Raw genomic sequence first — 17,610 nt, 5'->3', positions numbered from 1 at the left:
GTGACTAACAGGGGGATGTCAAACAATGGTGCATTTTCAGCCTCTGACAACCCTGCTTGTGCCTCAACAGTCCTGTCATCATTTTCGGTATCTGTATGGACACCAACATCAGACTGCATGCAGGAGGGATCCTGACCCACATCATCACCTGTGGGGGAAAACAAGAAACGCACTTTAAGACCTGTACAGCATTGCATAACAGTACACACACACACACACACACACACACACACACACACACACACACACACACACACACACACACACACACACCATGAAATTCCACCATAATACCTACCTGTCCCTGAGTTTACAGACAGTTCCACGTTTATTCACGTAAGTTCCCCATCCTGCATCACACTTGGTAACATACACTCATTAATACCACTCATTAACGTATCATTCCTCTAAATGCCTAGACAAGTGATCATAACACAAGACCTGTTACTCCATTACCTCCTTAACTTGAGTGGAGTAGGTTTTACAAAGCCTCACTGCTGTCATCCAGTATTCTCCCTGGGTATGTCCGGACATCATAAGCATGCCCCCCCCATATATTAAAGGCTACTACGTTCACTCAATAATGTCACACACTGGAGTGTCATACATAACTGTTGCTCAGTACATGCCAGATCTGCTGATCAATCAACTTATCATGTGGACAACAGTAATTTATGGATGCACTCCCTGGTGTTGTCTAGTAATTCCCCTATGCATCTGTAGTGCTGCATACATGGGTAGTCATTCACCTTTCTGCTGATTGCAATTTTAAAGGTATACCTAGTGTCTAGTTTCCGTCCCAATGCATGTTCCATGCTACAGACCTTATTATACTATCAGCTGTCCTGTGATTACATATCAGACAAATATTCCTGGTGTCTCATGTGTCAGTCCATGTCCATGTACTGCACAATTCCAAAGGGAAGTATTGATGTATGAACAACCCCACAATCGCACATGTGCATACATGGACACCCACACAAACACACACACATGCACACACATCCTACATGCATCAACCCCCCTCCACTACACCAGATTGCATTTACAGACAAAATAACCCACACACATATACACACACACACACACACACACGCACACACACACACACACACACACACACACACACACACACACACACACACACACACACACACACACCTACAGGTGAGGTAGCACAAATATAGTACACACAGTCCTCTCATTACCCATCTGTCAGCATGTATAACATATGGTGCTCAACAGCATGCAGTGCAGCTATAGTTAATCCATGCTAGCAACAGTATACATGTGTGTGATGCACGGACTGTGTTAGTAGGCGATGCACCTTCCCCTGGAAAACACCACCCATGTACACAGTATTGCTGTACACTTGTTCTACACCCTGCTATGTACTGTGCAACATACCTCACAGGTGTACAAACCATTGCTGAATGTGTATTACTGTGTCAGTTATGTCTGTTGTAATGCTCACAGCCCCTATGTGTTTGTCCGACACATACCTGGGATGATATGCAGACAGATGTCATTTGTGAATGCCTGATGCAGACACCAACAGCATTTGCAGATCTCAACATCAGCGGTGCTTGTATGACCAATACGATACTATTACATTGACAACTGTCAAACCTTACCATGGCTATGGGGAGTGTGCACACCCTTAGTGATATGACGCACTCTTCCTTGATATGTCATGGGACCACATCACCGCATATATTAACATTAAATGAGACTGATATATAACATATGTCCTGCACATTCACATGCAGTGTCTAACAAATGTGTTAGGTATGCAGATGTTGACCGCGATGCATACACTTCGTGGGTGCATATGTGTACACGCCCTTATCATGATGGTTTGTTGTACCTATTGTTATGTGTATTACAGCAGTCACTATTCCTGGCAGGGGTATACTACCATGGGTCATCTGTATTTTCCAGTATATGGTTAGTCTACCTACACATGTCCCCCAAGTCTGCATGATTGCAAGGTCTACTCATGTGCACATCCCTTGGAGTTCACACACTGCCATCACTATTGCTGTGGAGTCAGGGTTATGTCTGCCACAGTTCCTGAACCTGACTGTGTGCAGCTACAGCCATTCATAGCATCCTTAGGATCCCTGCTGTAGTGCATTCATGTGTCATGATGACACCCCCTCCCCACCTTCAGCCTTTTTGCATATGCTTGACAACTATGGGCTACATATGTGTGTGTCAATTTACAATGTCCCAAACACTGAACATCATGTGTAACAGCCTAGTCCCAGCTAATGACTGGCAGACATACAAATGTACACTGGCACTGGCACAGTATAGATGGGGATGGTGGGCCTGAGGTGGGATGAGACATTTGTTGTGCAGCACTTGCATCTTACATGATACTGTCTGTAGGTTTCCAACATGGTCATGGTACACCAGTACACATGGATGTTGGGAACCTCTTCTGTTATGCATACACTACCTGTGGAGAGGCCTGACTGATATTTCCTGTGGCACAACTGTCACATCTGATTACCCTAACCCATAGGCCACATGCTTGCAGAGTCCAGGCAATTACTGACATGGATACCACACAGCCAGTACTTGCTGGACATTTCTGCTACCTCTCAGTGTTGTGGCATGTTAGTGGGCAGCCTGCATAACCAGACTGCTATATATGACATCATTTGTCTTGGTTGGCCATCTGTTTATTTCCTACATCATTCCAATCCCATACATCCTTGCCACATACATGACTGTCTGCACTGTTTGCCATGGGATATGCAATGGTGAGGTATGGTTACATGTGCAGCTCATGGGTGCTACCTGTTGGGTATGGGGGCCATGCCATGTCATGTAAGATGTGTGCAAGCCACACCTGCCTCTGTTGAAGGTAAGTGTGCACATTTGATGGCCACATGTCTTGGACAGCAGACCAATATGTGGTTTGACATTGGGGACATGTACTTACTGAAAGGTGCATTTCCATGACAAATGCATGCAGCCAGTACCTCAACAGCTGCCTCCACTATATTTTATCTGGAGTGTGTGCACACATATGCTTCCAGTGTTTGTGAAGGTATGTATTCTCCATATTTGCTGCCCTAACCTACGATTTCTTATTTCACACTCAGTGCTCATGTTGGGACCACATTGCAGGTGTTAAGGTTTGTGGACCACAGTATTAAGATATGCCGTAGTGTAGATCTGTAACAGTTGCCATTGTAATACTGGTATATACACTGTTGTAGCACTGTATAAGGGTAGTGTTTCACATATATCCCTACTGTAGGCCATGTGTCCCACCATTATGTTCATCCCTGTGGACACATTTCACAATGACAGGATGTTAGTTATCTTGCAGGTGTCTGGCATATCCTTCAGATACCCCATCAGGGTCAACACTGTGATGCAATGCATTTAACAGCAACAATACATGAACATGTACGGCATGCATTATTGGTAGGTGTGTTAAATGTGTGCATGGAATATACCATAGCCATTACATGACTGGTGTATTAGCAAGTATGAACATAAACCATACTCATCAGCTAAAGGCTGCTGCCTTGGTGGTATACCAGAGGGACATACATAAGTGTGTGAGAGATGTGATGTCAGTAGCCACAGCTGTGGCATTGCTACAGGGTGGGTGCAACATTACAGTACATCAGCAATACAAGTCCATAATACTGCAGCTTATGCACATCTGTTTATTACTACTATGCATCAACAGACTATATATATATATATATATATATATATATATATATATGACATCTCACATATGCATGATCTACCTGTACAGATGTGGATGCATATGCAACACTGGTCTACTGATGTGCCCTGTGGCCTTACCTGCATATTCCTCAGCTGGTGTGTGGGTAGCACCCACCTTCACTATGGCCTCTGCCAGTTGTTGCATGTGTGGGTGGGCAGGTGCCACGAGGATGGCTAGGAGCTCCTCAACGTGTGTCGGGGGGGATGGATGGCATCACCCCCCTGTTGCGAGGTGATCCCCCTGGACTCCAGCAGTACGCTGACAGGCATTGTGAAGTAGGTCACTACAATGATGCTGGACCTGCTCATAACTGCGGTTATGCAGATGGACATCGTTGACCTTGTGGACTAGATCTTTCCACAGGACAGTCTGATCCTGCTACTCATGGGCTGCCCTGCTGAAGAGCACCTGGTAGTGTTGTACCAGGTGGTTAACAATGACCTTATTTTCATCCGCTGAATACACCGATAATCAGCTGTGGGACATCTTGCCTGAAAGACATAAAGATGGAAACAGGTCTGAGTGACTCATACAGTAAGGTTGCCATAGTTCTTAATACACATCTATGTCTCCTCCCACCATATCTGCGACAACAAACTGTTCACACAACTCAATAGGTATGGCTACAGCTTACCTACCACTGGGACATGTATTGTATTGTACCACACTTTGTGCTATGTGTTTGTAGCCATGTTCCCTGTGGGGACACTGCCATTGTTTTATTGTTATGGACTATTTCACCTGCATGCCATTGTAAGAGCCACTATGGTTCCATATATGCAGGTGTTCTGTTTGCTATGTGACTACTGCACATCTGGTGTTTTGTGTTAATGGGGATATCTATGCATGCTGTTAGACATAATCCTGGAATGTGTGAACTATTACTACCCACATTTGTTCTATAACTGTGACACAATAGCATGTTTAGGGAACAGTTACCAGCAGAACCACCTCTCCTACCTCATCTGGCCATGTTATCAGGCCACATCACATGTGGGACCCACCCTGGGCCCTCCTCATCTTCTGGTGCTGCACTACCTTCTGGTGGAACCACCTTAGGGGATGGTGTCCCCTCTGGGGGCACACACAGACATGATCCTGTCACCCAAGGTCAGGTCCAAGGTCTGTTGCATAGGGGGATCCACAGAGACCTGTGGGATGTGCTACAGCACCTTGCGGCCATCAGTACACAATCACATGGTCCACATGCTCCTCCTGCTCAGCCTCCAGGCCAGGCAGCTTCAGGGCCATGAAGCTGCTGCTGTAACTAGCAATGGGTGGGGACCTTGTTCCCATTGTTTAGATATGGGGCTCATGGAGCTTCCACATTGCAGACCACACCCACCATCCAGGACATTTACCCACCACATCTGTCATATACTGCCCCTGTAGGGTGTCCTCTGTATCTACCAACCCAAACCACCTCCACAAATATACCTGCTATCTTTCCCCAAATTCCCATTCCCAACTTCACAGACAAGGGCAATGTGGTCCCAAAAAGGGGTTCACATGTGACATAACCATCCATGTTGCACACACTTAAGTCTGTATATATCTGTGTGTATTGCTATGTGTGATGTTCCCTCACACATAACCTGCAGCACTGTGATGGAAATATAGGGGACATGTATTTATATACATATGTGTGTGTGTGTGTGTTTGTTTGTATATATGTAGACATGCACATATATATATATATATATATATATATATATATATATATATATATATATATATATATATGTGTGTGTGTGTGTGTGTGTGTGTGTGTGTGTAGATATATTTTATGCTGTATATATGTGTTTATATATATATATATATATATATATATATATATATGTGTATATATATGTATACATATAGGTGTCTGTATATTTGTAGACATACATGTGTGTATATATATATATATATATATAGCATTGAGCTGGCACCTTGGCACCTGTAAAGAAAAAAAAAACTACTGCCAATCATTAGCGGACCAGAGTTCCACTGTGGCGACCCCTAACTGGGAAAAGCTGAAAGAAGAACAACATATATAAAATATTGTAGTATATATATATATATATATATATATATATATATATGTATATATATGTATATATATATATATATATATATATATATATATATATATATATATATATATATATATATATGTATACACATATACATACCTATATATATGGGGTACATTCAGACATCAGGTCCACAGTCTCTAACTCTCCTTCCTGCACAGCTGCACTGTTCTGCCTTGCTACAACATAGACACGTGCCACATATGGACACAGCCTAATATTAGGGGGGTATATATAGGGTCAGATTGCAGGTAAGCCTATTACACACCTATGGCATTTCAGCATACTACATTACATATAACAAAGAACAGAGATAGCAAACCAATGACCAACTGCAGCAAAGCCAGCGTATATACCAACTATATTAGTTTTCTTCAAAGACAATGTCCAAGATTAAAATAGTATAAACTGTTTATTAAGGCAGGTTAGCGCTTTCACCGAAGTGGCTTCTTCAGACCTATATTTTTTATCAATCAACAACTCTTTATATAGCGCTACAAGGCGGGAAAGTCATTCAGTCTTAAAGATATATTACAATCAATACATCTAAGGCAAAAAATATATAAAAAACAAACAATATATAGAAATATAAAAAATATAAGAACTTCATTCTTAAAATATTTAAAAATCTCTAATAGCACTGAACTTAAATGTACAATATACAATTATATAATATTAATTTAAATCTATGATATTTAATATATTCACCTATATAATTTGCTAGTCTTTAAAAAGGTTTAACAGGGACCATACCGTTGAGGCCAGGTGGAACATCAGATCTCAGTTTGATGATCAATTAGCCTCTCTGGTTTCGCATAGGTCCTGATATACCTCTAGGTCCTGGTATAATTATCTCCACTATTAAAAACTTAAATGTATGTGTGCCCTTTCTCAATGACATGTCTAGCCAGAGCATTTGATCTCAAGCCTATCCTGATGTTATAGGCATGTTCCGTATCCTATCCTAAGTACCCTATTAGTCTTACCGATGTAGAATGCCTGGCATTCCACAGGATGCCAGGTAGACCACATTCGGTGGAGCAATTCCCATGTATTCTAAAGGCATACTCTCTAGTTGTTGTTGGATGAATGAAGGTATTATCAGTATCAATATAATTGCAGAAATTACATTTATTGCACTTCTCTGTCCCGTATGACTCTGTATTATGTTTCACCATCTCTTCTTTGGGGTAGCATAATAATCTTTTCAAATTCTTTTTGTTCTTATAAATAAATCTGGGTGCTTCCCCTACTATATTCTTAAGTTCATGATCTATGGTTAAAGTGTCCCACTGGGACATTTTAACCATAGATCATGAACTTAAGAATATAGTAGGGGAAGCACCCAGATTTATTTATAAGAACAAAAAGAATTTGAAAAGATTATTATGCTACCCCAAAGAAGAGATGGTGAAACATAATACAGAGTCATACGGGACAGAGAAGTGCAATAAATGTAATTTCTGCAATTATATTGATACTGATAATACCTTCATTCATCCAACAACAACTAGAGAGTATGCCTTTAGAATACATGGGAATTGCCTTACCCCGAATGTGGTCTACCTGGCATCCTGTGTGGAATGCCAGGCATTCTACATCGGTAAGACTAATAGGGTACTTAGGGATAGGATACGGGAACATGCCTATAACATCAGGATAGGCTTGAGATCAAATGCTTTGGCTAGACATGTCATTGAGAAAGGGCACACACATACATTTAAGTTTTTAATAGTGGAGATAATTATACCAGGACCTAGAGGTGGCGATATCAGGACCTATACCGAAACCAGAGAGGCGAATTGGATCATCAAACTGAGATCTGATGTTCCACCTGGCCTCAACGGTATGGTCCCTGTTAAACCTTTTTTAAAGACTAGGAAATTATATAGGTGAATATATTAAATATCATAGATTTAAATTAATATTATATAATTGTATATTGTACATTTAAGTTCAGTGCTATTAGAGATTTTTTAAATATTTTAAGAATGAAGTTCTTTATATATTTTTTATATTTCTATATATTGTTTGTTTTTTATATATTTTTTGCCTTAGATGTATTGATTGTAATATATCTTTAAGACTGAATGACTTTCCCGCCTTGTAGCGCTATATAAAGAGTTGTTGATTGATAAAAAATATAGGTCTGAAGAAGCCACTTCAGTGAAAGCGCTAACCTGCCTTAATAAACAGTTTATACTATTTTAATCTTGGACATTGTCTTTGAAGAAAACTAATATAGTTGGTATATACGCTGGCTTTGCTGCAGTTGGTCATTGGTTTGCTATCTCTGTTCTTTTTTATATTGTCGATTGGTTTGGTTTATCACAGAGTAGCATTTACTCCGTCGGGGCACTTATTGGACTATTTATACTACATTACATGTTAACTTGAGTGTCCACCAGGTAGTAGGCTCTGGAACCCACATATCCATCATTATGGCATTACTTCCACCACAGCTATTGGCCACAGTCATATGTATGCTTCCCATTCCACAACACACACTATGATGGTTACATCCTGTCAGTCGGTGCTGATCTGCACAGTTGATGGCTATGGCCCACTACCCACAGGGACAGACACTATTGTCCATAGCAGTTGCTCAGCTGAATATCATTACAACACCCGATGGCACATATAAATCATTCCCCATCATCTAGGTCACGATTATGGACCAAGTATTACAGTCAGTTACATGCATATGTACTTCACATACCTGTTGTGGGAATGAGGTGTGTTCCAGATAGTGTCCTTGAAGGATTTTGTTTTGCTCTCCTTTGGCGTGGCCTTTAGCCTGCTGTCTTTCTTTCTTAGTTTGTTTGATTGTTTCACTTTCACTTTCTCTCTCTCTCTCTCCAGTAAATGGATTGAGCTGTTTTGAATCGTTTGCAGCATGGCTTTTGTAGGTGATGCACATGATCAGGTGATGGCCTTTGCACCAATCAGTGTCCTTCACTTGCTACCTGCATGCAGCTTGATGTGTAGTACTTCTCATTGCTTCTGTCATGAAAACCCACTACTATAAATCCCTACATCATGTGGGCGTGGTCCCTTTACCTATCCTGTATGGTGGACATCTTTCCTGTGTGTGGGCAGCAGTGTTACTGACAGCAGGTAGCAGTACCTCTTACCAGAGAACTTGCAGACTCAGGCCAGCTACATATATGCATGAGGTTCCAGAACTACAGATAGAGTGTGAGTACTGTTGTGGTATGCATTGTATAGCACCAGTATTACAGAGTTTGTGTATACATACTACTTTATCTTGGAATGCAGTCTGTCTGCATAGCTATCAACTGTGGGCCTATCCACTCGATGGCCAGAGGTGTGCCTGTTATGCTTTGTCTGTCCACCACACAGGTCTTGTGTCAGATATATCACGCAGTGTGTGTGTTGAGTGCTATCAGTACATGGCTACATCCATTTGTGTTTCTGACTTCATATTCCTGACTAAGGGTATGTTGCAGACTATCCTGTAACACCAGCAACTTGCTCAGTGTATGACAACACTATTTCACATATGGGCCTGTGTTCCAGCCTCTGTCCTCCACCTACATACCAGGCTTTGTGCATATGACATGCTGTCAGGGGTTGTTCTGTAGTGGGCTGTGAGTATATCACACTGCCATTCCTGCCATCAATCCACTGCTGTTGTGTCCCCCACACATACTGTCGGGTTGGGTCCATATATGTGTGAGCTTCACCTACACAATACATGTGTGCCCTTATGCACTCCAGAAGCCAGTGTATGTAACAGTGCTATATGCCCCTGTAAGTCAGTCTATGGGGGGTATGCACCATAAATAATCTAGGCTGTTATAACATGTGAGGGGTATCAGGAGTAAGCTGCCTTAAGGTTTATGGATGTACATTGCCATACATTTTACCTTGGGTAAATGCTGGCCTACTGCTTCCTGCCATACAGACTGTTCTGTTTGTCAGTGTGATTGTTATGGTTTCAGTTATGCCTTGTTATGTGACAGAAACATCCAATTGTGTCATCTGAAGTCTTTACCCCCTAGGGATTGTGTACAGAGTGTAGATAGAGGCTGCTGGACTATACATCTGCATTGCTTACCGTTAATTGATTGTTATCCTGTGGCCCAGTCTGTCTTTACTGTTGTACTACTTAAAGCCCTTGGCCTGGACAGCAACATATGTTATGCTTTCGGATTACTATATTAAATTATCTGTTTGAGAATTGCATGAATCTGTGTGTATGTATTTCAAAGTCTAAACAGCTATATGACATGGCATATACAACTATAATAGTACACAAATAAAACTTTCTCATGTATGCAAACCTGTGTGAGGTGTTATATCCTTTGACCTCTCTGTGGGTATATGTTTCAGGCAACAGTTGTCTTTTTTATGAGTGACTCATACACTGTCCATTTGATAAGGTGGCAACTGTAGGAATACTGGCTGTTCAGTATGGAGTGCACCCTCTAAATATGTATCTTCCAATACATATATCTATGTGTGTATGTGTAGTTACATCTCTCTCTCTCTCTCTCTCTCTCTATATATATATATATATATATATATATATATATGTGTGTGTCTGTGTGTGTGTGTGTGTGTGTGTGTGTGTGTGTGTGTGTGTGTGTATCTGCATATATGTGTGTATATGTATCTTAGTAATGTTTATTCCTTCCACATTGTACATTCTCTATGGTAGCCAGACTGTACTGCATGATATGTTATTGATACCATCCTGACATCGTACAGGTGGAATGGATTACTGTTAACATATTGTGCCCATGTTGTGTCGGGTCCTGGTTATGGGACTTGCAACAGTTGGTACTGTATTTCAGGGCAGATCTGTTTGGCTGTGGGGGGGGGGTGGAGGTGATATCAATACGTACAAGACATATATAGCTTGGGCCCCCTCACCCCCATTAATGGTGCCTGTGGTCATATATGTATTTGTTATGTTCTCTTTTATATCTATAGGTATATATATCTGTATCTATCTATATCCACTGATCCAAGAGATCCCCCTTTCTCCACTTCAGGTCGGCATAGTGATGCCTAACCTACTCACCAGTTCGGGGTATGCCAGTAGCACTGGTGAGGTCACTGGCGAGATGGTCCCAGGCTTCCGCTTTGTATTGGGAAACCTGGTACTGGCCCTGCAGCAGTCTCTGGTCATGGTCTTTCACAAGGAGTCCTGCCATGTCTCTGGACTCCTGGATGCCCCAGTGCTGCACCCAAAAGCACACACCCTCTCCCATACCAGACATAGTGCCTACAGGAGGAAGCTGCAACCAGTTTTGAGATGTATTCCTGCCTGTTTGGTTTAAATGAGGCCGGTTTCCCACACGTTGCCATGATTGGACGGTTTTGTAAATGCTAAGCTATGGGAAAACCTGCTTACCTAATGCTAGCATTGCTTAAAGGGGTATACCAGTGGGCAAACTGATTTAACTGGCCTACACATTGCTTGCACCTACTAAGTTGGGCTGTTCAATGCTTAGCATTGCTTAATTTTTAATTTGCATTATATTTCCTTTTTGGCATTGATTTATTATTCATTACATGTTATATATGTGTTTGGTATCCATGATTCATGTGTATGTACACTGTATAGATTCCTTGTGTTTATTAGGGGATTTCAACATTTTATTACAATGACACCTCACATGTGGGCTTAATTCACTACTCCAGTTCACATATTTATGTTATGTAGTAGGTTATACAACATAAAACTGTATATAGATTCCTTTCAAATGTTCAGTTTGAATTTCCTATAGTGGAGGATCTGTTTGGTGATACCTCAGTCTTATGTAGTGCTGTGATGGCTTAGTGGTTAACTAATGTGACTATAGTGTACAGGGTTCTGGATTCAAGACCTGCAAAGGCTGTTTATTTTGCTTCTGGACAGAACAACAGCTGATTCATAAAGAGTGATTAAGGCACTTTTAAGCAATTGTAAGCAGGTTTGTGTGAAGGTAAACAATGCTAACCTCTGGTTAAATATGCTTACAGAGAGTTAGCTTTAATATTGCTTAACCTGTGTGTGCATTGCTTACCCCCATGAAAATGGGCTTAAACTCACTTACTACTGCTTAAATATGCTTATTTTTGCTTACTAGTGCTTACTCCTGCTTACCACCACACTAATTTAGACAGTAATGTCAAATGGTTCTTGGGAAGGTGGATTTGGAAACTGTATGGAGTTATCATTCATTACACATTTTACCTTCCATTTGTATCCCTGATTCCTGTCTACATACACTGTATGGGGCACTTGTGATTATCTGTGGACTTTACAACATTATGACAATGACACCTCACATCTGCATTTAATGCAGTACTCCAGTTCACAAATATATGTTATTTAGTAGGTTATGCAACAAAAATATTGGTGATAAAGTGATTTGACATGGAAAATGGAATGTACTGGAGTGGGACTCAAACCAGGAATGACTGCTCGTAAGGCAAATGCTCCGCCCACTACACTATTGCTGTACTGCTTCATTTGCATATATCTTGCTTTTTATCCTCTTGTGCCATTTAAGCTGCATTAAATGTAGCTAAGCGATGGGCAAACATATGCACCTACAGTTAAATTTAATCTGTTTCATAAAAAAATAACTTTTTTATATTCCTTGTTTTACATATTGCTATTATAAACAAGGGGGATGTTGCTGGGGGTATACAAACACCTATGAGCGGTCTTGCTCATTCTTATTCCTGTACTGCTGTTCTTGATTGCAGGGGCATGTGTGTTCTGAGAGCTCTGCTCTCAGACATGCCCCCTGCACTCGTACATGTTCCATGTCTGTTTAGGAGCTCAGGCAGCATGCCTTCGTTGATATGCATGGCGCGCTGCCGTCCTGCTCCTAAACGACCGCTTCTCTGCAGGACTAGGCAGAACTAAGTTTATGACAAAAGGGGTTTATAGACTGTTGGCTGGGATTTATTGTGTTAGAAATAGAAAGATAAATAAATATACACACCAAGCATTATACATGTGGAGGGGAATAGGGGTGTTGTAAAATCTTGTGGACAACACAAAACATGTTTTTGTTTTTTTGGAAATTAAGGACATTTGATAAGCAACTGTGACAAAAGAAAATGTTACATTTGTGCAGAAATGGGACATGATGCAAAAATGTGAATTGAAATGTTAGAAATATAATAAAATTGAACATTTATGGATGGATTGCAAAAATGAAAATAAGGAAAAAGAAAAAGAAAGAGAAAAATTAACAAAAAGAAGAAATTTTAGAAGAGCTTGAAGAAAAATTAGATGAAAAAATAATAAAAAGGGCATCGAAGAAGGTTGTGAAATAAGTAATGAAGAAGACATAAACGGAGAGTTAGTACACGACAGAAAAATAAAATGTAAAGGGATAAGTACAAAAGAAATAAAAGAAACAAATTTAATGAGAAGGAATACATACAGCTAAATATCTGGGCTTGGTATAATGCTTAAGGTGTTTTACTTACAGAGAGAAGGTACAGTGATTGATTCTTACCTTTGGGAAGGAACTTGGTTAGGCTTAGACTAGACTATTAATAAAGTTAGTCTAGTAATTAGCTATGAACTTATGAAACCATGAATAAAAGGGAAATTTAAAGTTTTAGAGGGCTTTCTGTAAACATGAATAGTATTAAGACTATGTATGAAGAATAGGAATTTTGGAGTGGTGTAATACATATGATTTAGATGTAATTATATTAGAAGACACAAGAGTTTTAACAAATGGAGAAAGATTACAAATAGAGAAACTATAGGAGGAAAGATAATCTGGAATTTGGGAAATGAGAGATGTTCTTAAATAGCCATATTCTATAGAAATGAAGTAAAGATATTAGCTGTAACTTCAGCAAAAAATGGGAAGATTAACCATTGTAGATTTAAAATGGACAGAACAAGTATATAGAATTATAACATTATATGTTTATACTAACTGTAGTGAAAAGGGAAGGTCATTTCATCAGGTTTTAGACTATGTAGTAATAAATATAAATATTATAACAGGAGACTTTATTTGTGATTTAAGAGGCAAGTGTAGGTTCATAGGTTCATAGGTGTGTACTAGGCTAATGGCCTTGGAGCCTTTACAAGCCTAGTCCAAAAAAATGCTCAGGCACTGTGCACCTGATGTTAGTTCACAGTCCCCTATCAAGTAGGGCAACTGGAGTGATCCCTGGGGTGAACTTTCTGTTACCCATCCGCTCATCAAGATTTCTCTTGAATAGGGCCAGCAAAATTTGGGAAATTAACCTGTCACTGCAGCATGTTCTGTTAATTGTGGTAATGAGGTTGTGATCTCTGGATCATGTGGCACGTGGGGACTGGGATTTCTTTAGGTGTAGCATTTCAAGTAGGGCTGGGTCAGACATGGCTGTATAAAAAGAAAGGAAATGATATAAGAAAATGTTAGAAGTTATAAGATGTAAGTTAAAACTCTGGGACAAAAATCATGGACTTAAAAAAGAGGTATGTATAGAATTGAAATCAGTTATTTTATAGCATCAGAAGGTTTAGTAATAGTAGAAGGAGAGGTAGTTGAAACATAATTTTCTGACCATCTTGCAATATAGCTAGAGATAAAGGAAAACAAGGCATACATAAAAAATAGGCAAAGGTATAAAAAAGGTAAATCAGCTTGGAATGCAGAAGGAAAGAGATTGGTAATACAGTTATGGAAAGATCGTGTTACTATAAGAACATTTTATAAAAATTGGTCTGAATGGTGGATGATATTTAAGGAAAATATAAAAAAAATGTTTTTGCAGTGGCAATATGATGCAAAAAAAGTAGAGAAATAAAAATATAAAAGAACATATGATACATTGAAAGATTTAGAACATAATAGAAAGTACTTTGACAGAAAAAGAATTATATTAAATAAATCAAGAAAAAAATGCAAGAGTTGTTATATATGCAAAGTAAAAGAAGATGGTACTGTAATGAGAGAAATAAAATATGTAAAAGGAGAAATAGAAAGGACTCAGGAAAAGATTATGAATAGTGTAGTACAATATGTACAAATTGTTTAAGGAAAAAAGACGGTAATGAAAAAAACATGCAAAGTAAAAATTAACCGAAAAAGAGAATAAAGAATTGGAAAAGGAAATTTCTTTAAATGAGCTAGATAAAGTATTTGGACAAGTAAGTATAGATTCATCTGCAGACCCAGATGGAATAGGGCATGAAATGTATACAAATGTAAGAGACTGACAATAAATATATATATATATATATATATATATATATATATATATATAGAGAGAGAGAGAGAGAGAGATAGAGAGCGAGAGACAGAGAGAGAGAGTAAAGAATTTGAATGAATGGTTCAATGAAGGTTTTATGTACAAAGAAGTATGCGGTGGAATACTTAAATTTATATGGAAGAAGGAATACAGAAGATAATTAAGTAACTGGAGGCCAGTAGTATTGAATAATAATGATTATAAGATATTTATGAAAATAATACAAAAGAAATTCAAAACTAAAATGGAAAATATTATGAAAGATAGCATATCCAGTATAAAGAAGTAGGGTCGACAAGAATTATTAATGACAGAGAAATTGTAGATAACATTATACACAGTAAAGAAGAAGGGGAAATTATGATAGGAGACCTTAATAATGCACTTGACCCAATTGGACATGAAATCTTATGGATAATAATGAAAGAATACAATATAACTGAAAATGTTAGGAAATTATGTATGCCAATGTATAGTAATAATAATAAAGTAAACATACTTGTAAATGTCTAGTTAATCCAAGATGTGCATATGAAGAGTGGTGTAAGACAGGGATGGCCAATGAGTTGTATACTCTTTGCATTAGTTATGAATGTGAGAGTATGTGAAATAAATTACAAAATGAAGGAGGCAGAGTATATAACACCTGAAGGGTTAAGAATTCCAATTATGTTATCATATGCAGATGATATTATAATAATTGCAAAAAAACAAACTTTGCATAAAAGAAGTAATAATTTGTACAAATGAGTGTTTAAAGGTGAAAAGGATGGCTTTAAATAAAGCGAAAAGTAAAGGTTTAGGTGACGTAGTAAAGATCATGGGTATATATTTTAAAATGAATGAAATGTCCGTGTTAGGTATAACATTTGGGAATAAAGATGTAGATAGAATTCATTGGAAAAAACAATAGAAGAAATAAAGCAAACATCTTTTCATGAGAATATATAAAGTATCATTCAGTAAAAAGGCTTACTTCATAAATTCAGTACTGATGGGAAAGTTTACTTGTTTTGTTTATTCAACATTTGTTTACTGGGGAGGTCTGACTGGACTAGAAGTTTATTTTTAGTTGAGTCTCGTGGGGAAAACTCCAAGAACAATAAAAACAACTGGCAATACTTGCAATTTACAAAAAGCATAACAAAACTGCCTGACAGTATACAATTGTTCTAGTTAGTGCATAACAATGATAGTATATGGTTTTATAAAATAGCATACTTAGCAAGTTTATTTATATTGCCAACAGTATTTGAAAAGGAATTATTGCAGATATTTTTTCATTTATATGGGGATCTAGATTAAACCCAGTAAAAAGAGAAGTTTTGTTTGTAAACAAAAAGAATGAGATTTAGGGTTAATTAACCCAGGGGTATACGCTGTTTCATTAAATTTTACAAAGTGTTAAAGTGGATAAACGGAACAGATGACAGATTAGTAGTAAAACTATATAAGTATGATACATTTTGGGGTGTGGTAAAAAAGAGTAAAGGAGAAAAGGACTGCTTAAATGATGAAATAAAATGTTACCAAGAAATAATATTTTTGTGGAAAATAAAAATTGATGATATAAATTTAAGTATTCCACTGCATAATTCTTTATACATAAAACCTTCGTTGAACCATTCATTCAAACCAACACATCTACAAGCCCATCCTTAGAATGATACGCAACAAAAAGAATTTCAAGGCCACTGACTTTAGTAGATCACTACAATGCTGCAACCGGACCCCCCCCCCTTAAACAACTGCCCCTCGACAATGCTGTACAATATTTTAATAACACCTTTCTAAATATCTTAAACTACCATGCACCCTCAAGAACAGTAAGGATAAAAAACAACCATGCCCCATGGCTCACAAAGGAAACTAAAAACACAATGAAAGAAATGGATAAAAGCTGGATACTGTTTCAAAAAGATAAATCCCCTAAACTAAGGCAAAATTATCTAGAACTTCGCAATAAAGCTAAAAGACAGATTAAAGCCGACAAAACTAACTACTATATAAACACTCAAAACAAATATGCACATAATCCACAAAAATTTTGGTCCAGCATAAATAAAATACTATACCCAGGAAAAGCCACCACCCCTACCCCTGTGCTCCTAAATAATGATACCAATATCCCCCACACAATTCAACAATTTCTTCACAGAAACCAAACTAAAACTAGCAAACGCCCAACCAAACACAAGCACACCAATACAACTACTCACCCCACGCCACAATAAGGAAACACAGACCACTACTACCTTCTCCCTACAACCAGTCCCAACCAAGACAATCTCAAAACTCCTTCAGCAACTTAAACCAACTACCCTGGCTGCTGACAAATTACCTGCCGATTTCCTTCAGATATCTGCAGAGGCCATATCCTATCCTGTATCTATCCTCATAAACAGATCTCTATCTGAACATAAACTACCCATCTTATGGAAAACTTCACATATCATTCCACTTCATAAAGGCGGCTCTTCCCTAGAACTGACCAATTGCCGCCCAATTGCTATCCTATCCCCTCTATCCAAAATACTGGAA

This window comes from Protopterus annectens, chromosome 4.part0 (genome assembly GCF_019279795.1).
Source record: "Protopterus annectens isolate FY-2018-M chromosome 4.part0, PAN1.0, whole genome shotgun sequence".
In the NCBI taxonomy this organism is placed as follows: domain Eukaryota; kingdom Metazoa; phylum Chordata; order Ceratodontiformes; family Protopteridae; genus Protopterus; species Protopterus annectens.
Note: the sequence above shows the minus strand (reverse complement) of the source record.